The 27,214-nt window shown below is 37.5% G+C and overlaps 1 protein-coding gene across 1 annotated transcript in view; it reads left to right on the forward strand.

The window, feature by feature from the left end:
• The window catches only part of HDAC9 (histone deacetylase 9), a 480,635-nt gene that overhangs the window by 103,370 nt on the left and 350,051 nt on the right, over window positions 1-27,214 (forward strand). The gene's annotated exons all lie outside the window — the stretch shown is intronic.

Genomic DNA, 27,214 nt, shown 5'->3' on the forward strand with positions numbered 1-27,214 from the left:
TCACCACCTGCAACAAACAAAACAAAAATTAATTCCTGCGATCTGAAACCATTTTTAACTTGTGGGGTCCAAGTGTATTCATTCCAATTGCAGCAGAGTCATCACTGATAGCATAGAGCAGCGATTTTCAACCGGTGAGCCACAAGAATTTTTAAAATATGCAATACCTGACTATTTAGTCAGGGGCACTGACCTCTTTTCCCTTAGATTGTCAAATAAAAAAATGACAACAGCCAATATAACCATAGCTGTCTGGTGGGAATGAATCAAAATTATATCTAATTTTTTTGTCACGTCTGCAAAAAATATATTTTTTGGCATGCTGTAGAATTTTAGTAATTAGTTTATGTGTGCCATGAGATGAAAAGGTTGAAAATTGCTGGCACAGAGCATAGGAAGAAAATGTAAAGAAAATTTTCATTTACCTGTCAATGAGAAAGGAAAGTTGAATAGTATAAATTTGAATTTATAATGTGGTTACTAATTCTCAGAGAATTCAAATTCAGTAAATTTCTTACTGGAATAATGAGCTTTGGGCACTGATTAATCATGTAATAAAGAGTGTATGTTCTAGCTAAGTGTTTTTTGTTGTTGTTTTTTGTGTTTTTTTATTTCAGACAATCTAAGTTAAGTTAGCTTGTACCATGATTTTAAATCCTTTTCAAGTATAACCCAAATTTTACGTTTAGAACCAAAGGATGCTGAAAAGAGTTCATTATAATGTAATTGAGTCATGTACCAGGCGTATTTTAAACCAGTCACTTCCTTTTCTTTCTTTGTACCCTGTGACACATGGACTTCCAGAATCAGGAAGGTATTGTTTTTGTTTTTAGGGAGTTACTATATTATGTGGAACCAAAACTAAATTCATATGAATAGCGTTCCGCTCAAGGTAGTAAATTAAATGGAAAATTTCTTCTTCCCCCTTTAATTTAGGCATGAAGTAGTTTCTCATATTGTAAATTGACAATTTTTATTTATTCATAATGAAATAATGCCTTTTATTTATAGCCAAGCTCATCATTTTAACACTTAATCTTCAAAGACAGTCTGCAGGAGAGGAAACTTGGCAACCATTCATTATTATCTGTTTTTGCCATCAGAAGGCATTGACTTATAAGGGGAGTATGGCAGTGACGTTAAGGATGGGAATGAAATACTCCTTAACATTTTTATACAACGTGGCCTTGCCTTCAGTATCATGAACGTCAGTATGACCATAACTACTTAAAATGCATGCAAAATCCCCTGGAAACACCAAAGCATATAATTATAGCTGTGGAAGGAGAATGTCTAATAATAAAGGGAGAAAGGGCAATCTTGGATTAGTGATTTGGTAATCCCATCAGTGACCATCTATAGCATCTCATCTACATTCTAAAGAAGTTGACAGAGTTTTGAGCCCAACAGTGCTGGCCTATATTGAGAGAAGTTCAATGTCAAGGGCATAAGGATTTTTCTTTTTAGCATGCATGTGAGATAGATGAATGTCTATGGAAGTGCTGATATCTTCATGATTTACTTCTGATACGGTCATAGTATTTTATGACTCTTATTTGACTTGGTCCTTATGACAAAATTACATGGGAGTTCACTGGTGTTTACTTAATTCATTATGAACAGGGAGAAAACTCGAATCTGGACAAAACTGGGGATCCTGGGGTTTTTTTAATTCGTTCCTGGAAAGAATGACTTTTGTGGTCCTGAATTTAGTAAGCGCTTCTGAGTGTTGGTGATTGTGCTGATCTCTGAGGGTGAAGACTGTGCAGTGAAGACCTGGGCATTGTATTCTAGCTGGAAACATATAAATAAGTGGCCCTAGCTGGTTTTGCTCAGTGGTTAGAGCTTCAGTCTGTGGACTGAAGGGTCCTGGGTTTGATTCTGGCCAAGGGCATGTACCTCGGCTGCAGGCTCTATCCCTGACCCTGGTCAGGATGTGTGTAGGAGGCAACCAATCCATGTGTCTCTCAGATAGATGTTTCTCTCTCTCACTCTCTTGCTTCCACTATCTCCAAAAAGCAATGGAAAAAATATCCTCAGGTGAGCATTAAAAAAAAAAGTAATATATAGCATAGATTTGACAATATAAAGCATGACCATTGTGGGGTTTTTATTATGGTGAGTATGAAGTATTGTGTGAGTTTATAATGGGGAAGGAGTGAGAAAAGTGAGGGGAGGGCATTTAGCTGAGAGAGGAGGAGTGAAGAGGAGACTTGGAAGTGTGTGAGAAATTATGGACAGAAGGGGGATAGTGAAGTTTGAGGGACAGAAGACCATTGTGGTGGAGTGAGCAAAGGGAAAGTGGCCTGAGCTAAAGGTTAAGGTTCAAGGATTCTCTTGGACAGAATTCTTTAGTTACGGAAAGATCAGGCTGTTTATTGAGGTAGAGCTTCATTGACTGTGTTCCTTTTTGTCAGACGCCTATAAAAATGAACATGCCCATGTCTTGCCCTGGCCAGTATGGATCAGTTGATTGGAACATCATCTAATGAACTATCTGAAAGAGAAACTAAGAAAACAATCCCATTTACAGCTGCATAAAAAAATAAAATAAAATACCTAGGAATAAATTTAACCAAGGAGATAAAAGACATGTACTCAATCTATAGATCAACTCAGTTCCTATAGAAATAAACAATAGATTTGATTAAGCAAAGGATCAAATCAGTGATTTGGAAGACAAGGTGGCAAAAAATACCCAATCAGAGCAGCCAAAAGAAAAAAGAATTAAAATACCCATATCTTTTTAGTAATGTAAATGGTTTTTGTATATTGCTGTCTAGCACCCAAGTCTGACTTCATCCTAAGTTGATGATTGGACTGATGTTTTAAATTAGAGATTTAAGTTTCCGTATTTAGTATTCATCATCTTTATTGTTCTAGGGTTCTGTTCTAGTGTGTTCTAATATGTTTCCTCCATCCAAATTTATTTAATACTATTAAATTTCTTCATGGTGCATTATTAAAATTCATTACTAACCCTGCCAGTAGTGAGGCAATATAATCTTACGGTTAATAGCTCAGGCTCTGGAGCCAGAAGATATGGGTGTGACTCCTAGTTGCATCATTCACTGCCTTTTTTACCTTGAGCATGTTGAGCCTCTCAAGACCATTGTTTCCTCTTCTGTGCAATGGGATAATAATTGTACCAGCCTGCTAGTATGGATAAATAATGTTCCTTGAGCTCTCTTCTTTTGATTAATCCTCGGACAGAGGGGGTGTCTTTTTCTCCCTTGGGACACATCCACAGAGGAGCAGGTTCTCAAAATTAGGTCTCAACTCACCACCTAGTACCATATTTGAGACCAAACCACAGTTTTACATAGACCTTTTTGTAATCCAAGATAGTTGTTCACTTATTAATGCCAGTGCCTTGTGCCTTGGATGTGTGAGCCCTAAAAATATACTTCCAGGGATAAAAATAGACCTCTCAGAGTTCTGAGATGCTGCTTAATCAGAACCAGCTGCAAGCTGTCTAGAAAATGCAAGTTATATGAGCCAGATGGCTTTTGCCCTTTTTGCTTTAGACAGCGTGTAATTTGGATAACTACAGCTACAGTAATACATTTTGCCAGTCACACTGTTTGATAAACATATTTGTTGAGAACAGCCACTTCCAATTAAAGACCCAGTAAAATGTTAATTTATTTTAATAATTTTTTCCTCTAGGGTAAGACAAAGAATACTTTTAAGAGGTTACAGAAATATCTGTTCACAGGGGGAGAGTACTGTTCAAGAGTTATTGTATGCCGGTGGTTAATTTTTAGGCTTGGCATTTAAATAACGATGAGGGGTATTCATGACCAAACCCTCCTTTTTCCTTCTTAAAAGCCAGCCTGTTTACGAGGGACCGTGATTTTCCGTGTTTTATAATTATGTTTGCCTTACCTGTAAAAAGATGGTTTGGCTCGTTTGTTACTCTCTTCTCCACAGATCTAATTACTATAAACTCTGATAATAGTTACTGAATTATTGTTTGTCCACAGACCGTTATTAATGTGGCATTGCTGGGGATTTTACTTTTATGACCATGTTCTTTGGGAAGGAATTTTCTCTAGTATTAGCCTGATGACTGATTTTTCTAGACCGCAGATGACTGCAAACATAGCCACTGATATTAGCAGAATTTTAATTGCATCCAGTTCTTGATTGACTCATAAAACTGCAAAGCTGAACGTTTGGGCCATTCACACTTGAAGACCTGAGCTCAGACACAAGCCTGCTTTTAGAGATGGGAAACTCGCAGTTCTATTTCTAATGGTGGCACTGCCTCTTGGAAAAGCATTCTGAAGCCTAGTCTCCCATTACATGTGATGAAGTATTCTCTACTTTATTTCTCAAGACATCTACCAGGCAGCAAATAATAGATTCCTAAGTGCCTCTGAAGGATCTCTTGTGTCATAATTTTTTCACAGTTCCAAGCCTTCTAGCATTGTAAGTTTACAAGTCTCCCACTAGTATTTTTATCCAGTTGAGAGAGGAGAGGATATTTCATCTGCAGCATTAGTGTTATTCGAATCTAACTTCACTGTGATAACAGCTCTAGGTTTATTGACTCTTTCTGTAGTACCAGGAACTCTGCTGATCACTCTATTCATTACTGCATCTAAGCCTCGTGCCGACATAACAACATTATACGGTGTGTATTTTTATCCTGTTTTACAGATAAAGAAGCAGTGGATTTAGAGTATAATTATTCAATACCATACAGAAAGTGTCAGAGTCAGAACTGGAAGCTACTGTTGTTTTAATGGTCTGCCTGACACATGCATTTAATGTGGCATTTAATTCCACACATTAAGCTATGAAAAGTGGCATTGACTTAGGCAGAGCTGGTTTTTTCAGAGATAAACACATGTCTCTGTCCGTCCTTGGGTAACAGAGATGCTTTTTGGAATTTAAGCTCAGATTGCTATGGGAAAGAGCCTAATCTCGCTCACTCCGCTTCATTACATACATTAGAACTGCTTCAGAAGGAAACGTCCTGCCAGTGGGGAGAATCTCATGTTGCTGCTTTTCCAATATGTTGGTAAGAATTGTACTGAAATGCAGAGCTGGGAGAAACTGGTTAAGTGCTTGTGTGATAGGAAACTGCATTGGAAGCTAATGTTTACAAAATTTACCAAAATCTAAATCCTACATTTATGCTTTTATGTCACAGACTAAGTAATAAGATAAAGACATTCAGTAATGAATGCCACAGGTCACACCTTACACATTGTGTCACAGGCAGCAGGAAATTAAGCAGAGCATTAGTCTAGACATCTTAGTTGGGATTCTGTCCACCCAAAGCAAACTGATGCATCATGGAAGAGGTTCTTTTATTTCTGACTGTTTCAGAAGATGATAGTGTTGTGATTATTTGCATTTGGAACCATAATATACTACTTCTTGAAAGATAATGTAAAATAATAGAAAAGCTTGTACTTATGTACTATAGTTTAATAATGGGCTTGTGCTATCTGTTAGCAAATAGTTCATGTTATTTATTGTTTACTGGACATGGAAAGGGAAAACAGATAGAAAACATTACTTTCTAATAAACTGATTATTTCCTTTTAAAAAAAAATAAGAATCAGCATTTTTAAAATTTTTATTGATTTCTGAGAGAGGAAGGGACAGAGAAACATTATTGATGAGAGACTCATTGATTGACTGCCTCCTGCTTGCCCCCTACTGGGGATCGAGCCTGAAACCTAGATATGTGCCCGGACAGGGGATCTAACCCTGACCTCCTGGTTCATAGGTCGACACTCAACCACTGAGCCACGTCCGCCAGGCTAAACTGATTATTTCTAAAAAATATTATACAACACTATATTTAAATAACTAGTTAACCCCTTTTTTCATATCTCATGCAGTTGTACTCAATTAAGATACAGAGTCAAATATGAAATCTGATACCTTCTTGGCCCAACTGAGAAAAACATTTTTATGTCACTAGATGAGAGACATTATAAATGGCCTAGAGAGAATCTCAGTCCTTTCTTTATATGAAGAGATACACCTTGAAATGACCAAAAAGCCTGATTAGTCAACAGATATCAGTTTTCTGTTTATGTGTGAGGCATTGTTGTTCATGCTATGGAAATGAAAGGGATACATGCAGATCAGTCTCTGCCAAATTTATTTATATTTATACAAATGTGGGTAAATTGTTCCCTTTTCACTGTGTTAAGGTTTAGTAACTTAATAATTGGTCAGCTTTGTTTAAATAACTTAATAAAGAAACACTGAACATCTAAAGAAGTGACTGTGTCATTGTCCTCAAAGAGCTTTTGGCACTTGGCACCAAAAAGGGCCATTGTTCTTGCGTGATTTAAAATGTCCCAGAACATTGTGATTTTTGGAGTTTAGCGACTGTGAAGAAAATAAGGTAGGTGAAGGCAAACATCTTACTCTCTTCACCCATGGGGAACTTGATTGCCTTTGTCTTCCTGAAGAAAAGACAGGTCCTGGCCTCAAAATGTATATTTTGTACCTTTGAGCTCCATTGGCACATTCCAAGTTGTTATTGTCAATCAAATAAATACATATTTAGACAACTTAGGAAATATTTGTCAGTGCTTGAAAAGAAAGAAGTCATTTTGGTGTATCAGATTGACACGTAAGGCGACTTTCTAGAGTTCTGTCATTTCTGCACTGTGGCTTCCCTTGTCCTGCACCTCTGTCAAAGGCCTCTTTACCCCTTTCTTTTGTCATTAGACAACCATAATTTTATTTCCAGATATGAGGCAGTATGAGGGGGGTGTGTGTGTGTGTGTGTGTGTGTGTGTGTGTATGTATGTAGTGTGTATGTGAGAGAAAAAGAAGAGAAAGGAGATTGAAATGTTGGTTGGCTTTTTCCTGAAAACTTTCTAGCTGTTGGTGGCATACCGAAAAGTTTACCAAAATCTCTTTATTTTACTTTTCACGGATTTCAGTTAAATCTCTTGGTTTTTAAACGATAAGCAGCAAGATTATATGCATATATATCCTGCCATTCTAATCTTTGTAAATTTTAGTTCTTTTTGTTTGTTTATGATAAAAATGTCATAATTTCATCCTAATATTAGTGAAGGGCATATGTACAGCAGCCGTTATTCAGAATGATGCTAAATGTTTAATAGGGTTCTGACTCTAAGGTGAAGATAGTTTTACCATGTTATTCATTACCTGGTTTACCAGCCTATGGATATATACCAATATGACTACTTTTTTTTTTCTCCTGAGGGGATGGTTCTGTTTTAATTGCTTTTGACCTGTCGATGTTTATTAGTAGGTTTCTCAATATTAAATCATTCTGGGCTTCCTGAAACAAACCGGACTGGACATATTTTATTATTATTTCAATATGCTACCTCTGTGTTCATGAATGATACTGACCTGTAGTTTTCTCTTTATTTTTAGCTATTTTCCAGGCTTTAGTGTAAGGGTTACTAAGCCCATCGCTTGTGATTATACAGCTTGTACACTGTCACCTATTGTATTGTAATTTGAAAAGCTATGACAGTTTTACAGATGAATGCAGTAGAGTATCTTGAGGAGGAGACCTTTTTCTAACAAACCATATCAGCTAGCAGAAAAGTAAGGGTTCCTTTAATATCCCTAAAATAGATTTTTAAAAATATCTTCATATTTTTCTGTTCCTTCAATTGTTAAAAGAACTAACACATAAAATCATTGTGGTCTGGAAACTTTATTTGGCAGTAGTTGTTCAGTTGCTTTGTGAATGCTTGGTCTGTTTACGTACATACTCTTCGGGGAGAATCTTTTCATTTCATTGAAATTAAAAATTTGTTTTACCAATTAACTATACGTAGCACTTTGCAATTATTTTAATCTTTCCCGTGTTAGTGATTTTTCTCTCTTTTATTTTCTTGTTTTTTGTTCCTTTTCTTGAGTGCAGAGGTTCGCCTTTTTTCTTCTTTTTTCCTCCTTTCCCCATCCAAATACCTTTGGCTTTATTTACCAGAGTATACATGTTTTACTATTTTTTTTAAAATTATAATTGTTTTTGTATTTAGTATTTTTTTCCTCCTGTTTTTCTTAGATATAGTTTATCTTTAAAAAAAAAACAACTATTTGCATTGACTATTTGGTTAATTTATTTTTATTTCTTAGTTGCAAATGGCCATTCCAGGGATTTTTTTTGGCTTTCTTTCTAATTTACTACAACTGTAGAATTCAGTTTATAGATTACTTGGACCTCTCTGCAGCTGAACTACACGTATATGTTACCTGGTGAGAATTCTTTGGACACATTCAGCTTGAAACATTGACACTTGGGTTAATCTTAAAAATCTGTATTAGGATTATATTGACAAACAATGTCTAGTGTTTTAAAACAGCATTTTGAGGGGAAGAACTGGGGAGGGATGGGAGATGGGGGAAGGGGGGTAAAGGGGAGAAAATGGGGGACATCTGTAATACTTTCAACAATAAAATAAATTAAAAAATAATAAATAAAATGGAATTTTGTTCGTGCTCTATTTTTAAAGAGCACTACATTCCATAAAAATTTGGAATGTATAGAGAAACATACTTTATTAGTTACCACTGCTGTGTAACAAATTACCTTTAAAATTCAGTAACTTGAAACAATAAATACTTATTTTCTTTTTTGTATTGGCAATAAAAAATGCTTTGTTTTTCTTTTAGGTTTTTTTAATTTATTTTTTAATATATCTTTATTGGTTTCAGAGAGACGAAAGGAGAGGGAGAGAGAGAGATAGAAACATCAATGATGAGAAAGTCACTGATCGAGCCCGCAGCCCGGGCATGTGCCCTGACCAGGAATCGAACCCCAATCTCCTGGATCCCAGGTCGACCCTCAACCGCTGAGCCACGCCCGGCCAGGCTAACTTTATTTTTAATAACAGTTGACATTTACTTTCTTATACAGTTCTGAGAGTCAGGAATCTGGGAGCGGCTTAGCTGGGCTCTTCTGGCCAAGTGTCCCTCATGAAGTTGCAGTCAAGCTGTTGGCTGGGACTGTTGTCATCTGAAGGCTTGAATGGCCCGGAGGACCCATTTCCAAGATAGTTCCCTCACACGGCTGTTGAGTGGATGCCTCAGTTCCTCAGCCACTACTGGCAAAAGGTCTTAGTTCCTGCCGTGTAGGCCTCTCCACAGGGCTCCGTGCTTCTCTCAGGGTGAGTGGGATCCAAAGGAGAGTGAGGTGGAAGCTGCAGTGTCTTTTATGAACTTCCCTCAGAAGTGACATACTATCCTTTCTGCTATATTCCATTAATCCCACCTGCCAACCTTGATACAGTGTGGGAGGTACTGACAGAAGTGAGTGAAAGGCGGAAGGTGGGGGACATTGGGTCGTCTTGCAAGTTAGTCACCGCCCGCACCTCAGGATATAAAAATTACCCGAGTTCACCATCCATACATAGTGGGTCTTCCAGGGTGTTTTTTGTTTGTTTCTTCTCTGTTTTTCCCTTCCAATGCAGTTATGACCTTGAACATTTTTAAAAAACAAATTGGGAAATATATTGTTTTCAGCTTTTTCTTGTAAGATAAAAGATCACAGACACTTTTCATGTTATGAAATAGTGTTTTTAAAATGGGATTTCTATATGTTAGCGTAGCATCCATAGTGTGGGCATGCCATGATTTATTTTTACCAATCTACTAGTGTTGTCTTATCATTAGATTGTTTTGAGTTTTTGACTATTGTAAATTATTTATTAAAAATTGTTTTTGCTCATAAATCCTTAAGGACAGCTTCTACCATTTACCTATAGTAAATTCTTAGAAATTATTGCTGGGTCAATGCATATAAATATTTTAAGGTTTTATGCACACATTGCCAAAATATTCTCTGAAAATTTGTATCAAATTTATGTTCCCATTGGTATAATAAAAGAGTGTCTGGTTTCTTATACTATGCTTATCAATACTAGGTACTATATTTGAAAAATAGAAACGAGCATGATAGGAACATAGTATCTAATTGTAGCTTTAATTTTTATTTTTGGATTACTAATGAGGTAGGGGAATTATTTTTAAAGTCTTATTCCTGAATATATATAATATTTTTCTTCTTGATTTTTGAAAGTACATCTCCCTCGTAATTACTTTTAAAGGTTTAAGTAGTTCTCTTTGAAAATGTCATGTTTTGTTTTCATTGGAATTTTCCATTAAGGCTACAGACTGTTCTGTAGTGAACCTGGATATATCAGAAAGTAATTGTATAACTGAAGCACTTTCAAAATACACATCAATTACAATTAGTTTGATGGCTACTAAAGTCGCCCTAACTTGTATTTTATTGTTTGAACATTTGCTAGACTTGTGGATAAAAATTGAAAAGATGCTTTTTTTGTTGTTGTTGTCAGCCATCTGCCAAAATTTGGGTGAGTATTGAAGAACATTTGTCCAGGGCTAAAAAAGCATAATTGAGAGTTGTCTCGTCTAAAAAAAAAAAAAAAAAAAAAAAAAGCACTCTCAGTGTCCCATGTGATAGAATGATTGTTATTACTTGGAAAGTTTTCCTGCCCAGCACTTTCATTTCACTGGTCTTCCCACTGTTGTACTAGAAAAATTTAACCTGTTGAACACTTTTCTGGATCTGAGAAAACTTTCATTTTGATACTTCGATAATAATGGATTTTAAACTTTAAATGTCATTGAGAGGCTGAGACTTGGAGCAGGGGTAGAATATGTGAACACACTGCCTGTTGAGGCAGGAGCAGAGTGTAGCAGGGAGACCTTCCAGTCTGAAGGTTCTCGCTTGATGGTCAGCCCTCGCTGACTTGCTTTGTGACCTTGGCCCTTTCAGCCTGTTACTTACCTGTATAAAAGGGGTAAAAATGCCTACTTTGCCACATTACATAGATACACATAGTGTTTGACACCCAAGTGCACGACACGTATATGAAGGAACATGAATGACTACAGAAGTGTATACTATCCTTGGAAAGCATTATCTTCTCAAGACCTTAACAAAATGAAAACTTCAGTCATTCGTTAGGTGAATATTAAATTTATGCAATAATTCTGACCAAGAATTTTTGTGATGGGGAAGGGCATGGACAAATACTTATTTTTGCACCAGCGAACAACTTTATTATTATACTTTTATAGAAGTATTTTAAGGGATTAACAATAGAATCGTATTAATCATGACTCTCTATTCTGAACTGAGGACCATGCCAGGCAAAGAAAGCCATTGACTAATAGTATGAACATAAAAATGAAACTGATAGATATGATAAATTCTATGGTAGTGGCTCTAAATGTATAAATACATATACATTCAGGATTTCATGGAAGGAGGAGTAGGTCTCAAACTGGATTCAGAGAATGGATTGGTTTGCACAAGAGCAAGGGAAGGAGTGTCTTAGTCTGGGGATGGTAAGAGCACTTGCGCCGAAAGTGCCGCCCACGTGGTGCTTTGCCATGAATATGTAGACTTTACCCTAGAGTACAGCATCCGTGTCTGGGATCCAGTGTGCATAGGGAAGGCTGATTGATGAACAGGCAGAAGAGGTTCAGCAGGCAGTAGACAATCCCTTGAAGCTGCTGGAGCAGGAGAGAAGTGATTCTAGTGTTTGAGGGACTTCAGTGTAAGAGGAGGAAGGCTGGTAGGAAGATGCTCGCTGGAAGGCAGCTCAGTAACCCAGGAATGGGACAGTCAGATTCCAAACACTGGAACCGTCACTTCGGTCCTGCTCAAGAAGTTTCTAGTGTTGTGTTCCTGTTCTTGTTCTCTTATGAATATATTGCTTTAAAAAAAGGAAATGAAAATGTAAGCTGGTTGGTGAACAGTCACTTACCTTTGGTTGACTTTGCTTTATTTTATTTTATTATTTTTAGCACTTTATTTTCAAGAAGGCCAAGAAACCAGATGCTTTGAAAATCACATAATTATGATTTTACAATTATAATTACTGTCATATTTCACAATTTTGGTCTGTCTTGATGCACTCACTATGAATTATCCTGGCTATAGAGAATGGAAGTAGCATTTTTCTGAGCTCCTGTGTTGTGTTATGCATCGTAGTGGGTCTCCACACATCTTATAAAGCAGGTGATGTTATCCTGTTTTACAGCTGTGTCCACTAACCTTTCCCAAAATTAGACCTCTGGTGGGTGTTGGTGCAGCGTGCTCTGCGCTGAAGCATGATGCTTCCTAAGAGAACCCAGGGGACACACAACTTTTGGGAGGAGGAGTGAAGACTGAACTAAGTGCACTTAATGCTGTAGATATAGGGAAGTTACTGTCCCTTGACGAAATCCAACTTACTTCTTTCTGAAGGATATAATTAATATCTAGTATGAGGACTGTTCCTCTGCTTCCTGAGGAAGTGAAATTCTGAAACTCTTCACTAAATTGGGTGGTGGCTTTCCATATTTAAATATAGTTAAAGCTTGCTTTAGTAAAAATGTTCAAAACCATGGGAATACAAAATATTTGACCTCAAGGTTTTAATACTCTTCACTGATGAAAAAAATACCATGTTTTCATTTTACTTCAATAATCATGATTTTTCCACATAACCATAGCTTCTGAAAGAAGTGCATTAGTTTATCATTAATAATAAGAAATTATTTTTTCTTCTAAAAATTAGGTTGAAAGGTACAGGTTTTATGGGATATAGGGAATCTCTTAGTTTCTAAAGTATAAAAACACTTTGAAAGTCAAATTGAACTGGACTAATTCCAGTTATTAAGATTTCTTTCAGTGTTCTGCCTGCTATGGATTATAGTTCTTGGTTTCAAGTATTAATGGAGATGTTACTTGCACATTAAACTCTGAACAGGGAAACGTGTTTGTGAATTTCTTTGTAAGTAGCTTTTTAAATTATAGTTCTTTTAAAAAGGAAGTTAACACTTGAAGTATATATTAATTCTTGACAAGGACCTTATTGAAAAAAGTGTTTTAGAAAGGCAGGTAGCTGGTAGTATTATATGAGAACCTGAAACTAGGAGAGAAATTACTATGAGTTTCTTAATCTTTTATTTTTTCCAAAAATAGAAATGTCTCTCTTTTTCTAATTATAAAAGCAATTCTTAACGGTAAGAAGTATTCAAACAGTACTGAACAATATAAATTAAAAAGTGAAAGCTTCCTATAATCTTACCCCATCAAGATGGCCACTCATTAGTTAGATATATATTCTTCCAGAACTTTTTCTTTGCAGATAAACCTATATTACTGCCCACATATGTTTCAAATATGATTGATTATACTACATGTACTATTCTTTAATCTGATTTTTCTTATTGAATATTGGCCTATTGATCTATTTCTGCTTCAGTAATCACAGACCTACCTCTTAGGTTACTGATTTCTTTCCTTTGCTATTTTAAGTGTGAAAAATACCTATTTTGTATGTTTTTACAAACTTCTCTATTTCCATAGGCCAAATTCATATCAATAGATTGTTCAGAGAAAGGTAATGCATATTTAAATTTCCATATATCCTCATAAACATCTCTAAAAAGTTTTGCCAACTTGTTTCCTCATCAGTATTACATAAGAAAGTGCTTTTGCCCTACTCATTTACAGTGCTGTGAATAATCAGTTTTTGCTTGTCAGAAATGAGAAAAGAAATGTATTTCTCAGGTTATTAGTGAGGTTGAAAAAAATGTAATATGTCTGTGGGCCTTTATATTTCTCTTTGGAATAGCTTGTTCATGACATTTGCCCCATTTTTTCTTAAAGTGCTTATTTTTATATTCATTTAAAGAGCTTTTAATATATCCTTGAGCATATGTTATAAATATTTACATACTTTTTTCTTTTACCTTTATTGTGATGCTGTTTGTTGCAAAAATAATTTGAAAGTATTGTCATTCCTTTTGCTGATGGTTGTGGATTTTGTTTCATGCTAAAAACAATAACTACAGCTAACATTCCTTGGGCACCTAATAAGCATCTTGTGTGCCTGCTCTCATTGGGTCCTCACAATAGCCTTATGACTAGGACACTGTTAATCTTTCTTTTACAGATAATGGGTAACTTATCCAAGGTTAGTTTTATTTATTTATTTATTTATTAAATTTATTGAGGTCACATCAGTTAATCAGATTCTATAGGTTTCGAGTGTAGATTTCTCTGATACATGACCTGTATATCGCATTGTGTGTCCACCACCCAAAGTCAAATCATCTTCCGTCACCATATATTTGGCCCCCTTTACCTTTTACTAGCCCCCACTTCCCTTCCCTCTGGTACCCACCAGACTGTTGTGTCTATGAGTTTCAGTTTTATATCCCACATATGAGTGAAATCATATGTTCTGAGCTGTTTCTGACTGACTTGTTTCACATGATGTTCTCAAGGACAGTCCATGGTGCCGCAAATGGCAGCATTCATCTTTTCTTATGGCTGAGTGATATTCCTTTGTGTATATGTACCACGCTCCCCCAAGGTTAGTTTTAAATGATAGTATCACAAGTCAAATTCAGGCAGTTATAACCCAAAGCCCAAGATTACTGATACAAATAACAAAACCTCTTGTATCGTTTCTACTTTTGTTTTCCTAAAAAAATTAAATAGAATAATTCTTATGGAATTCATCTTTTCAACTGTGTAAGGTAAGAGTCTCACTGTTTAATTTCATTTTCAATTTCGTCTGTGTCTACCTGTAAACTCTCTTTCTTATTATAATTATACTTTGCTAGTAGTATAATTTATACTACTGTTTAAATTATTCTCGTTTTAGAGTAGTTTTCATGCCTAAGGGAAGATCTCCATCATTATTTTTCTCTTTAAACCTCCTGTTGTCTATTCTTACATACTTTTTCTTCCAGAATCAATATGTTAATTTTGACTTGTGAATATTCCCTTCAGAATAGTTTGTAATTGTACTAATTGTAATTGCACAATTAGCATCTTTATAATATTGATCATCCTATTCAGGAAAATGGTATGTTTTTTTAATTAACATTTTTAATAGGGTTGTACAATTGATTTTAGTTTTTGGACATTTTATTTTAAGTACATTCCTGGTGAAAGCTTGATTATGTTCCTTACTGTTCAGATTTATAACTGAATACAGCTTGATAGTGGGTATATGTTAACTCTCATTAATATTTACCAACTTGGTTTCCATTTTATGATTATTATGCTAATTTATGGCCTTTTTCTGTATGCTCAGTGTAAGAGAGTAAGGAATGGTTTCAGTGTCTTGATGGCCAAAGACTCTACCTAATGAACTATTAGTATCTGAAAATCCAGTTTCCTTTGATGATATGATTTGTTCATATGCTCTTAATTATTAGTTGATTTGAATCCTGGATATTTATTTAAAATTATATTTGAAATCATAATGGACGTTAGGGACAAAAATTCTTGAAAATTGAACTGAAAGTCACAAGGCACCGTTGAATAGGTAGAATGTCACATTTAAATTGTTAGCAAAAATAGTTCTGCATGAATAGGTTTGTTTTCCCCCCAGGTGTGAGTACCTTTGCCACGCATGTAGGGTATAGGAAGAGTGTGGTATGCCCTTGAAACTGAGGACCACAGTGACATCACACACTAAGACGTTTTGCTAGTTCTTCCCTTGCTGCCCTGTGTCTGTGATAACTGCAAGAAAGAAGGCCTTAGTTTATATTTTCTTGACCAAGCATGGCCAAAGGCCTGCAGAATTAGACTGAATGGAGATTGTCTTAGAAATTGAATTCTAAAGAGGTAGGAGGCTGGACAGCAATTATAGTAGTGAAAGAAGGCCAGAGGGAGCCAGGAGAAAGTATATTAAAGAAGAGATTAAATGAGAAAAGCTGCAGAGCATTGAGACCAAAAATAATAATAATAATAATAATAAAAGCTTGAGAGGAAGTTGGAGAATATGGGGAAGAGAAGAGGAAGAAGGGGGAATGGCCTGTAGAAAAAAATGCAACCAAGTAAAGAGAGTGAAAATTTAGTCAGGTTGACAGATCCTTGCAGATGCAGTTGGCTTAGGAAAAACCCCACTGACCTTTCCCTTTAAACTGCTCAGTATCTAAAGAAAGAAGTTGTTGACTTCTCGTTAGCAGGCTGCTTCGGTAGGTGCATTTTGGAGATTTCCTCATGGAACATCGGGGTATTTTACTACCTGACTCAAAGTGAATAAACAGTTCTGGAGGATCTGTGCTGTGCGCATTTTTGCAGCCTTATTATATCCTTATATAGGTAGAGAGAGAAGTTCTACACAGAGCGTGCCAAAGTGACCACATGCTACACACTTGCACTACCTCTTTTTATGAAGCTAAATTTGGAGTTTTCAAAACCTCCTGTTTAAAAATACATCCCCAAAGACTTCTGCTTATTGCACATTTTTCCCCCCTGTCCTGTAAAACTTAGATCTTCATTTATAATTCTTCTTTGGAACATTTTTCCTTTTGTCATAAACACAAAAGGAAGATATTGACCTATAATCCTTCACGCTGGTACATGCAGTAGCATCATAACTCTCAAATTTTGAGAATATATATATTTTTTCTTCAAGTCTAGAAACACATCTTACAAGAATGTTTAATTATGTATTCATGCATATACATGGACTTTTAAATATAATTGAATGAATAAAAATGAAGTTGCCACAAAATAGTTTATGCAGGCATTCTTCACTTAAAATAACAGATACTTTGCAAGAAAAAAAATTCTCTGACAGATATTTCTGATATGATTTATATTTTCCTGTTAGATCTTATAATAAAATTATAGATTTGTTTTATAAAAGGGAAAACTTGCTTTTTGATTTTAAATAAGAAGTCAGAAAATATATTCAAGAATGCATCAGTCCTTTGAAAATAATCTATTTAAACATAAAGTAGTAATTTTATAAAATTTATTAGCAAACATATTTAGAATATTAACATCTGTTCTTATGCTCAATAGAAAATTTAAAATTAAAGATGACAGTTCCAGAAACTCTCAAAATAATCTCTCTTCTAACTTTACTCATAATATAATTCCTTAACCTATTTGTTCTTTTCAAAATGCTAACTTGCCTATTTTCAACTATCTTCAGCTATACTTACCAATAACATGTCTGTACCTTATTTTACCTTATTCCTGGATAAGATAAATTTAGAGTTTGTGAAATTTAAGGCTAAAATGTTGGTGAAATTACTGTTTAAACATTTTCCTAAATGTGTGATTTTTCTGAAATGAACTAATGGATGAAAATGATCGAAGATTAGTGAATTCTTGCTATGCTGGCTCATCTGTTTCCAATTTAGGGCTTATTTAAATAGAGTACTATTAATAGGAATTTTTTAAGTATATCAGATTTATGTCGAGAGTCTAAAATTTATTAGATAGAAAATGTTGGAAGGAGTTTGGAAGTAAGACATATATTAAGAGTGGCTTCAACTTAACTGGTGGTAATAATAGTGCCAGAATTGTGGGTAAGCTGGATGGATGGCACCTAATTATTTATTCATCTCTTCAGTAAACAGTAATTTATGGAGCACCTCCTATTGGGCTAGGTTAGAGGGACCATAGCAGTAAACCAGACATGTAGTCTCTGACTTTCAGAGCGTATAGATCATCATCAGTGATAGTACATAATTAATTATAATTGGGCTTTTGAGAGTTCCCAGTAAAAATCACTGCCTGTCCCTGCCTGGTTTCTGAATGAGGTGAGAAAGGAAAGAAGAGAGTATGGTGGATGGAAAACAAAAGCTGTCACCTTTATCCTGATAGAAGTGGTGTTAGATGGAGGAGGCTGTATTAAGGGCAAGTGGGCTTCCTGATACTAAGCCGTTTCTGCTCTCATCCTGTCCCGGGGGTGGGGACAACGGCAGGCTCCTCCCCAGAGAGAAGCACCTGGCCCCTGTGGGACATAGAGCATCTGAAAGTAAAGCACATGCTCCCAGGAAGAAAAAGGTGAGGGACTCTGAGTTGCCCTTTAAAAATTCAAGTCAATAAAAACATTAAAAAATTTTTTGGCCTGGCTGGTGTGGCTCAGTGGTTGAGCATCAACCCATGAACTGAGAGGTCACTGGTTTGATTCCAGGTCAGGCACATGCCTGTGTTGTGGGCTAGATCCCCAGTAGGGGGCGTGCAGGAGTCAGCCGATCAATTTTTCTTTCTCATAAATTTCTTTTCTTTTTAAATGTTGTTTATTGATTTCAGAGAGAGGAAGCAAGAGGGAGAGAGAGATAGAAACATCAATGATGAGACATCAGCTGCCTCCTGCACGCCCCCTACTAGGGATAGAGCCTGCTCGTCCCCTGACCGGGAATCGAACTGTGATCTCCTGGGTCATGGGTTGATGCCCAACCACTGAGCCAGGCCGGCTGGGCCAGTGTTTCTCTCTCTATCCCTCTCCCTTCCTCTCTCTCTAAAAAAATAATAAAAACGTATTTAAAAATGTAACAGGGCCCAGCCGGGCGTGGCTCAGCGGTTGAGCATCCACCCAGGATGCAGGAGATTGGGGTTCGATTCCTGGTCGGGGAACATGCCCGGGGTGTGGGCTGCAGCCGATCATTGACTCTCATCATTGATGTCTCTCTCTCTCTCTCTCCCTCTCCCTTCCTCTGTCTGAAATCAATAAAGATATATTTAAAAATAAATAAGTAAAATAAAAATGTAACAGGTCAGTCACTCCTTGAAGGAAGAGGAAGAGTGTCATGCTAAGAGCTCTCCTCTCATGTGAGAGAAACTTCCAGAATGAGGAAGAAGCGTTCCCCCTAATCCCCGACCCCCAAACAGTACTAATGTGTGATCAGTTTGGGGTGCTGAGAAAGGAGGTACCCAATGCTGCGGGAACATAAGCTCGTCTGGGTAGGGCTTCGGGAGAGGTGAGATTGAAGCTGAAGGAACGGGGGGGGGGGGGGGACAGGGGAAGGTTTCTCGGGCAGGAGGGGCATCGTGACATCTGTGCGAGTCAGGGCAGTTCAGCGGCACTGGTGGCAGCTGAAACTGTGAGACAGTGGAGAGCGATGCAGCAGTTACGTGAGCTGTGACCAAGTCGCAAAGTGCATTGTGAGTCAGATTCAAGCGAATCAAGGGAAATTGGAAACGTTTGGAGAGTTTCAAATAGAGCAATGACATAAGCAGATTTGTGTTTCAAGGTGAAGGTCATCCTGGCTCTAGCTTGGAGGGAAGCTAAGCTGGGGAGAGGAAGACCTGTTAGTAGTATGCAAAGAAGGGAGCTTATAGCGGGGGTGGGCAGGGAACTAGTATAATTTTGTACATTTTGCCCTTGAAGGGCAAGAAAGGTATTTAGAAGGTTAGCTGAGTGCATACATGAGAACCCGCTACGAATGCCTTATATTTGAAAAATTGATCAGTGAATATATGCTAGGACAGCTGTAAGTCTAATTATATTTCTCACCTTCTGATAGACTCTTTCTAATACTTTTGAATATTTTCTTTAGCTTTCTGGTGAATCCAATTTTTTGAATAAAATTACTTAAGAAAAAATGGACATATAAAAATTCACTTGTTTGTTACAAGATGCTTTGATATGTTGTAAGAGTTCTAGTTTATGAGAGAACAAAGGAAATTTTAAGCTCACTTTTGGTAAGGCACGTTTCCATTGAAACTGAACTTGCTAAAAGTGCATAATCATACCCAAAATGCATTCGTCATGCAGCCCATTTTTCTTAGATGCTATCAAAATAGAAACATTTGAAGGCTGCACGATTTCAAAAGGTAACAATTTGTTATCAATATTCTCCTTAGGTGAATGCAAAGAGCCTGGAACCGTACCTGATAAAACTTCCAAATTTATAGGAGAAAGTCCTTTACAAAGATAATTTTGTGCTACCTAGTCAAAGGCTCCTCAGCATCAATTAAAAATGCAGCCTGCTGCATTTGTCATTTTTCTTCTTTTAGAAATATTATAGCTTATGGGTAACATTAGCTTCCAAAGAATGTTTCCTAAGATTCTGAGAACTTCTGTTTGCTCTCCAGTAGAAAGAGTGTGACCTGTTAGTGCCCACTGGATGGATTACATGTGTTGAATGTCTCTGTTTCTAAGCCACTGTGCTAATACATTCTTTATTCACTTTCCCTTGTGTTATAATAATTATATTTAAGTCTCATGGCAATCTTCTTTAGTTTATATATCTGCTCAAAAATTTCTTTTGAGCAGATATATAAATCAAAAGAAATTTAGCTGGAAATGGCACATGTGGTTTGGATTTCTTTAGCTTGCAATTCCTAATCACTGCTTTATCTGGTGCAAATGTTAATGTTTGATGCCAAAAGGACTGCAAATACCTTTGAACCCCTTTAGTCACATGCACTTTCATAGAATAAAGGTGATTGCTTAGTACTCCAAGAATTCACTGTTCCTATTCTGATTTTGTTATTTTTATTATTGCCATGTGTTTTTATAAAGAAAAATTATCTTTATAACTGACTTCACTTTTATTTATCTATAACTTCACTGTTGAAGAAAGCAGTTGAAATTACTGAAAATGAAGCTTAAAACCTTATTTATTAAAATGGTTAAAAACCATCTTACAGCACCACATCTCTTAAAACACAATTTCACCCACACAGCAGTTCTGATGTTCTCTCTCACTGGTATAAAGGAAACCCGTGACAGTAGAGGGAAATATTTCTAGAGAAAATAGGCAAATTATGTTTCCTTCCCCCTGGTGAGGTTGTCTAGAAAGCTCCAGCAGGCTGCGGGGTGGAACCAGGAAGCGAGAAGGCCCAGCAGCACCTTTTCGCTTCTTTCACCCCTTTCCTCTGGTTCTAGGATCAGCATGGAAAGCACGCGTCCTCCTGCTCTTGTGGTTATGCTTCTGGTAGGAGCAAAGCTGGAAAGAGCACTTTGACTTTGAGCTCAGGAAGAGAGTTTAGGCTGAGAAAATTGGGCCAAAGAAGATAAAGTCTGCAGCCTTCTAAACCAGTCCTGTTCTCTTTCTAAGTCCACGAGGTGGTAAAGTGGAATGAACGTTAGCTGACAGCATACAGCTGTGAGCCTGTCAGTCTGAAAGGGACTCTGGGGAGAGAGCTCAAAGGTCTGTATGACCTCTGCAGAGGAGGACCCAGGTTTTGTGGATTTGGGGTTCTTATACAGTTTGGGGTTCTCTTTAAGAAAAGAGATACATTCTTTTTTATAGCCGAGTTAAAAAATAATAAAATAAAATCTTACCACTTGCAACAGCATGGATGGACCTAGAAGGTATTATGCTAAGTGAAATAAGTCAGACAAAGACAAATACCATATGATTTCACTTATATGTAGACTCTAAAGAGCAACATAAACAAACAATATAGACTCATAGATATAGAGAACAGACTGATGGTTGTCAGAGCCCTGGGTGAAAAAGGTGAAGGGATTCACAACTACAAATTCATAGTCACAAAATAGTCCCAGGGATGTAAAATACAGCACAGGGCATATAGTACTGTACTATCTTAATACTGTATAATTACATGTGGTGCCACATGGGTACTTGAATATATCAGGAACCACTGTGTAAAGTATATAATTGTGCTGTACACCTGAAACTAATACACAATAATATTGAATGTAAACTGTATTTGAAAAATAAAATTAAAAGAAAAAGGGTACAGAATTACAAATACAAACTTAGTGAAAAAGTCTTGGAAGGTCCCTATGCAAGTCAAGAACCCTGAACTTCAGGCTCATTAACTTAGAGTAAGTCTACCTCCAGCCTCATGCATAAACCCTCACCTATTAAGTTAAATGTTGAATTGATAATGAAGCTAAATATTTTAATGTAAGTTTGATTGTCACATTCTTGGAGAAAATTGCCCTGGTCCCTTCCTTTGTAAGTCCACCGTGTCACGTGTCCAGTGTGGTAATTGTCCACTGCTTGTCTGTATGCCCTCTAGATTGTAAGCTACAGGCAGGTTGAGACGTCTTCCCCAAGGATGTGTCTGTTGTGCCTAGCACGGTGCTTGGGAGATTGTAGTTGTTTAAATGAGAATGGAGAGATGCTGGGGTCTGGGTACCTTAGACACCTTCGACACCTTCTAACCCAGCTCTGGTGCTGTGCTTGGTGGGCTGATGGAGGCCTCTGGTGCTATTACATGCAGAAATAATCTTCATCAATCATGCGGACAGCAGCTGCCAAGTTCTATTTTACCTGGTGTGTTATGTATGGGAAAGATGTCTTTCAACTATGGGCAAAAATTCATCAAGAACAGGCTAGGATTCCATTCCTCTGGCAAGAGAAGTAATTACAACAGATCTGAAGTCAGAGTAAGGTATCAAATGCCCTCTGAGGATTTTTACTTCTCTTTGAACACATTTAAAAATTTATTTCTTAAGACAAAAAGATCAAGGGGAACACTCATGGAAGGCATAATTCAGAGATGAAATTCTTCATTTTGATGAAGTTATGCTTCATCTAACTGGGTAATTGATTTTAAACCAGAAGTCTACTTAGAGATTTTATAGCTAAGACATCTAACTATATCTAACTAAGAAAACATCATGAAGGGTGAGCAAAGGGTGAGTGGGGGGTGGGTGGAGAAGGGACACCTGCAACATTAAAAAATTTTAATAAAAAATAATTTCCAAAAAAAAGAAAACATCGTAATAAATGTGTTATTTCTGATAAAAACCTGTCTTGAGCTTAAGTACATGAAGGGAGAAATATAATGGCTTTTCTTTTCTCCCAAATAAAAGAATTATATTCTTATGTTTAGTGTTCATAAGATTTAAGATTGGTGGGTTTGGTAGAGGATGTTTGTATATCCATGGTGAATATTTTTTAATACTTAGAAAATATGTAGGACAAATTCTACAAATACTATACAGTACTTGATGTTGCCAACCAGAAACATGCTAAAAGAAGAAATTTAAGGCCTGATATAAGAACAAGATGTTTGAAAGATGGCAAGACCAGCTATGCAATTTGTAGTGCCCAGGGCAAAATGAAATTATGGGAACCCTTGTTAAAAAAAATTTTAAATTTTCAAGACAACAACAGCAGAGCATAAACTAAGGGTAGGGGTCTCCTAAGCGTGGGGTGCTGTGCAACTACCTGGGTTCCATGCCCAGGAAGCTGACACTGCAGGACACCTTTGCATGGCTTATGAAAGCTGCTATTAAAGACCCTACTCAGTATGTTGTGTGGTGAATATAAAGAAAGATTCATGTGATAAATTCCTCTTTGGTCACTGCACCAGAATAGTGTTTATCACCCTAAATGACCTATGAGGTTCCTTTGAGCTCTCAGACTTAAGTGTTGTGTTCAAATGGGGTCCTTGGGTCCAGGTCTTCTGATGTCTTTCCTTTTTTATTATTTGAGTTTGGTTTTGTTCCCATTGTTAATGGGTTTTGGTCTTTTGTGTTTTAAGCCACCTCAGATCCTTTCTTGGAAGTCAGTAGATCGGATAAATAAACGAAACTCTTAAAAGTTGCTTTAAAAAGCCTATCATTATCAATGTTATTTACTGGGTGCAGTAATAGCTCTATTAGTGAAATTAAAGCATTCCGACAACATAATTATTTGTTTAGAGACTTCATAACCTCAGGCAAAAATAACCTGGGAAGCAGAAGTTTGCATTCCAGATAAGCAAGACTATAGGACAGACATTTTAAATTGTGATAAAAACATCTTCGTCTTAAACAAAAGCAAAAGTTAAGGTTAAAGGAGATGAAGCCTGGGACTTGGTTTATACTTGGGAGAGGAAAATGCACTGGGGACAAGCTTAGAGGGACCTGCTGGCAGACAGCCCTTTGCTGGGGTGACGTAGGCTCACTTCAGGTGTAACATATGCTGTTCTATTCCCTCAAGTTTCTAGAAGCCTTAGGCAGGGTTGCAGAAGAGCAGGAGCTAGTCTGGCTTATGGAGACCATGCTTTGTGCCTCCCTCCGCAGTTTACCCCACAAGAATTAAATTGGATTGTCATTCAGACATGGCTGCTGTGTTCAGTTGTGCAGGGTTTCTCACTGCACAGATCCACTAAATGACAGGCAAGTGACATCTGAGTCCTCCCCACTTTGTGATGCTCAAGCTGTCTCTCCTTACATGTGACTGTGCCCCACTCAGGGTGCAACAACATGTAGGCTGGTGTTTAGGACAACCTGAGAACCTGCTAAGTAGGCTTAATAGACAGTCTAAGTATTCAGGAGTCCACAGTGAGAAGATGCCTTTCCTTATTAAGAATAAAGATATTGTCTTTAATTAGAGAGCTCTAACAATACAAATATTTTGAGTTAATTTCAGTGTGAATCAGTACTGGTTAAAGTAGAATGGTAAGACTGGAGTTTCTTCATTTTTTTGGTAGGACTATGTTATCCGAAGAGACAGAGCCTCTATGTATGAGTTGGTGGCTAGGGAATGGGAACCATGGAGGCAGGAGAAAATTGCTGCAGTGGTTTTCACTACATTGGCTTTGGCTTTGGCTTAGGTACCCTCTTCTAAGGGTAATTGTTAATTGAACTATTACTTGTATGTGTTAATTAAAGTAATAGTAAAGAAATCATATTTGTATTCCCTTGCTAAGACTGATGAAAACATGTAAAATCATGTATGAACATATAGAAAGATACACACTAAGTGAGCTAGCATTTTTTTGTAATAGCAAAATGAGAGCAAGTTAATTTCCACTGATGATAAAATGAGCACATTTGTGATACGTGCGGCTTGCTCCTTACAGCTGTGAGACATGACATTTAAGTGCACACTTAGAATGAGACCAAGCCTCCCATTTTATGTTAAAACGCTGGTCACCTTCTGGGTAGGATCTTACCCTTGCGTGGCTGTCCTAGCTGCGGTGTTTTCCCTCCTCGATGTCGCTGGGCTTGATGGCCTCCCGTGTGCCAGGCAGGCTGCTAGGGGGGCAGACCCCAAAGCTCCCAGGGTTGCAGTTTAATTAGCACATGGCGTGATAATAGCCTCTCTTCATTTCCCCCCCCCTTGTTACTGTGGCCGGGACTTCCAAATGCACCCCGTTCCACCACTGTTGCAAGCCTCCACACCTCAGGAAAGGTACAGGCTTCTCTCTATTGCTGGTTTTTTGTGTGTAAAATCTTTGCCTATTCCCCTGCTTGGAGCTGATCGCTGCCTCCCTAGTGTTTTCCAGAGTACTTCGTATTTGACTTTTTCTGTCCCGGTTATTTTTATTCATGTCCTTATTTCCCCCTGGACTTCAAGTTTCCTGATGACATGGATTCTGTTGAATCCCTGACTGTCCGTTGCTCACGATGTTAGCAGAATGTTTTTATCGTAGTTGGTGCTCAAAAACAGTTCATTGCATCAAATTGATTGGATTAAAAAAATGGTCTACCTGCTGACGGTTCAGGGACGCAGATTGTGGACCTACTGTGCTGCATGTGGAGCCAAATTGGGCTACTGTCCGCATTCTTCATTTGTGTTTATTGCACAGTGGGAAACCGAATGCCCAATCTCCTATCCCTAAACAGCTCAACTATTGTCATCTTTTCTGATCTCTTTCCAGTCTGGAGTATTTGAAAACATAATTTCTACGAATCTGTGAGCATTGCCTCATAATATAGATTTAGTTTTGTGCTCCATACTATTTGTTCAGATTTGTAGGAGGCTCTTAATTAAACTAAAGAAACAAGCAATTTTATTGAAAAGCATAAAACTTTTGAAAGATTGTTGCCCCGAAGCAGCCTTTCAGTTCTGAGGGAAGCATGTCCAGAGGCTTCTTATCAGGCTTCAGAAAGTGCATCCTTTCAAACATTTCTAATGGTGGCGGCCTAAGTGATGCCCACATAGCAGATCACCAAGACTGGGCTTTTCCTCCAGTGAAACTAGAGTGTCTAATAATTCGAGACAAAATTCTAATTATTTTAATGGGATTATTCTGCTCCTTGGCATATCAAGCAATTTATTTTACACCTGAGTCATTATTTTTCATTTTTGAAGACTTAAATGGAGGAGACGTGACAGAGCAGAAGTCCCGTTTCATCTCTCGGACCATTAATTATGCTCTGTCGGTTTCAGTGTTGCTGAGGCCCCGGAGAAATGAGTCTTGTCGGGTCTTACTTGGTTTAACAGGTCTCATTCTTTATACCTCAAACGAGTTTTCTTAGAAAACCATTAATCACTAACCTATGGATTCAATAGTGACAATAATGGAAATATAACCAACAACAAATTGTTCATGGTTGGCTTCTCCAAGGATTTGACAGCTAATTTATAAAACAAGTTCTTTTTATAGAGCAAGACTTTTGTGATTAAAGTAAAATTGCTTTGGCAAAATGCTCGGTATTACTTTGTAGTCTGCGGGGGAGACGATACGCACACACAGACCTTCATCTTTCTCTCTTGACCCCCTTTCCTTACCACTTTTTCCAAGATTGTTGAAATCATTGCTAGCCTGTGGCCTTGAAGCAGTTACTCAGTTTGTTTCTATAAAACACGATGAAATGTATTTTATTTTGTCAACTCAGGGCCCACATTGGAGAGCTCTCAAGCCATAATGTAGGAAACTTGGCAGATAGGGTAAAACAAAATTTCAAGGATTCTGTTGCAGAAGAGTGATGGTCTCGCTTTGGGACAGGCACACCCTAGGGAGTGGCTGGAGATGGGGAGAAGGTGTGTTGAGACCAGGCAGTAGAGGACTTTGAAAGCCAGAATGTGGGGTTTGTGTTTTATCCATAGCACCACCTGTTGTCTTAGGACCACCTGTTTGGGATACCCCCAGAGCTTGTAAAAAATGCCTCTTCAGGATCCTTCCTCAGGCCTCTTGATCGGATTCTCAGGGGTACACCTTGAAATTTGAATTTTTTTTTTGTTAATCCTCACCTGAGGATATTTTTCCCATTGCTTTTCAGAGAGAGTGGAAGGGCGGAAGGGAGGGGGTGAGAGAGAGGGAGAGAGAGAAACATCGATGTGAGAGCGACCATATTTGTATGTATTTAAGTATGTTTTGTTTAAATGACATTTTTGTGTGGTATAAAAGGGAGAAGAAAAATGTATGTTTATCACTTATCAAAAACTGACACTGGTGGCTGCTGTGGCTCAGTGGGTTACAGCATTGTCCCATGCCCCAGAAGGTCATGGGTTCGATTCCCAGTTGGGGCACATGCCCAGGTTGCAGGCTCCATCCCCGGCCAGGGTCGGGGTGGGTGCGGGATGCAACCGATTGATGTTTCTCACATCAACATTTCTTTCTCTCTCCCCCTTCCACTCTCTCTGAAATCAATGGGAAAAAATATCTCCAGGTGGGGATAAATTAAAAACAACAACAACAACAACAACAAACTGACACTGGAAATATACCTGTCAAAGACCCAGTATGTCATATAAACAAACAGTGGCATGCTGGCAAATGCTTAACAACTAGCTCTCTGAAAACAAACAAACAAGCCACAAA

This window comes from Miniopterus natalensis, chromosome 10, assembly GCF_054644295.1.
Source record: "Miniopterus natalensis isolate mMinNat1 chromosome 10, mMinNat1.hap1, whole genome shotgun sequence".
NCBI classification, from domain to species: Eukaryota; Metazoa; Chordata; class Mammalia; order Chiroptera; family Miniopteridae; genus Miniopterus; species Miniopterus natalensis.